Source organism: Condylura cristata, unplaced genomic scaffold, assembly GCF_000260355.1.
Source record: "Condylura cristata isolate star-nosed mole 26May11 unplaced genomic scaffold, ConCri1.0 scaffold00494, whole genome shotgun sequence".
NCBI lineage: Eukaryota > Metazoa > Chordata > Mammalia > Eulipotyphla > Talpidae > Condylura > Condylura cristata.
This window is the reverse complement of record NW_004567595.1, coordinates 1-896: the sequence shown is the minus strand read 5'-3', so window position 1 is coordinate 896 and position 896 is coordinate 1. Positions and strand designations below refer to the sequence as shown.

The window sequence follows — 896 nt, the reverse complement described above, 5'->3', positions numbered from 1 at the left end:
CAGGCCCATGGGGGCCAGAGCCTGCGGGGCGGTGCCTTGCACACCCCCCAGCACTAGGCCCCCAGCTAGGTCCTCTGCCGGGGGGGGGGAGAGGGCGGGAGAAAAGGGGGCCATCGGGATAAGGGTGCAAGAACCCAAGAAAACTAGTCACAGGCAAGTATGTACCTGGAGAACTCCCATCAGCAGATATGAAGGCAAAAATACAAAACCAAACCCTGTAAGACCGACCACCTTCTTGACGGTCCAGGCTCTTTTGCTTACAGAAGGGGAAACTAAGACCCCAGGGCGAATCACCATCACAACTTCCTCCTTTCCCAACCCTCCACGTCAGAGGCCCCGGGGTGCTCCTCTACCCACCCCCACGGCTCGGCTGATGTTGTCCATCTTGTTGGCGACCTGTTGGAAGAGGAGGTAGCAGGTCTGACAGAGGCGCACCGGCCGGGCGCTGCGCACTAGGCAGCCGGTCAGCTCTGCGCTGCTGTTGGCGAAGTCCAGCAGCAATTCTCGGCACTCGGGATCCAGATCCGTCAGGTCGGCGGGTAGCGACAGTGGCCCCAGTCTTCCACCCTGCAGCAGAGTGAGGGACAAGTCTTCCACCTCCATCAACTGCTGCTCCGACACGAGGTCGTGGAGGACCTTGTGGGGGCTGCCGCCCAAGGAGAGCGTGCCCAGAACCTGCCCCCACCACAGCAGCTGCACCAGCAGCAGCCGCGGCTGGAGCCACCGCCAGCGCCACGAGACTTGGGCGTCTGGCTCCATCGCGGGGTTCACCCACCCCAGAACGCTCACCACCGCCTCTCCACCCCAGCCTGTGCCGCCGACAGCCGCCGCTTCCGGCTTCCTCAGGCGCAGGCCGCGAGCGGAGTCACGAGGGGCGCGCGTCACGGTCCCGCCCC

General features: G+C 64.5%; 1 pseudogene; it reads right to left on the bottom strand.

The window, feature by feature from the left end:
- Positions 1-357: 357 nt before the first annotated feature.
- Positions 358-831, bottom strand: LOC101620522 (annotated as a pseudogene).
- Positions 832-896: the final 65 nt, after the last annotated feature.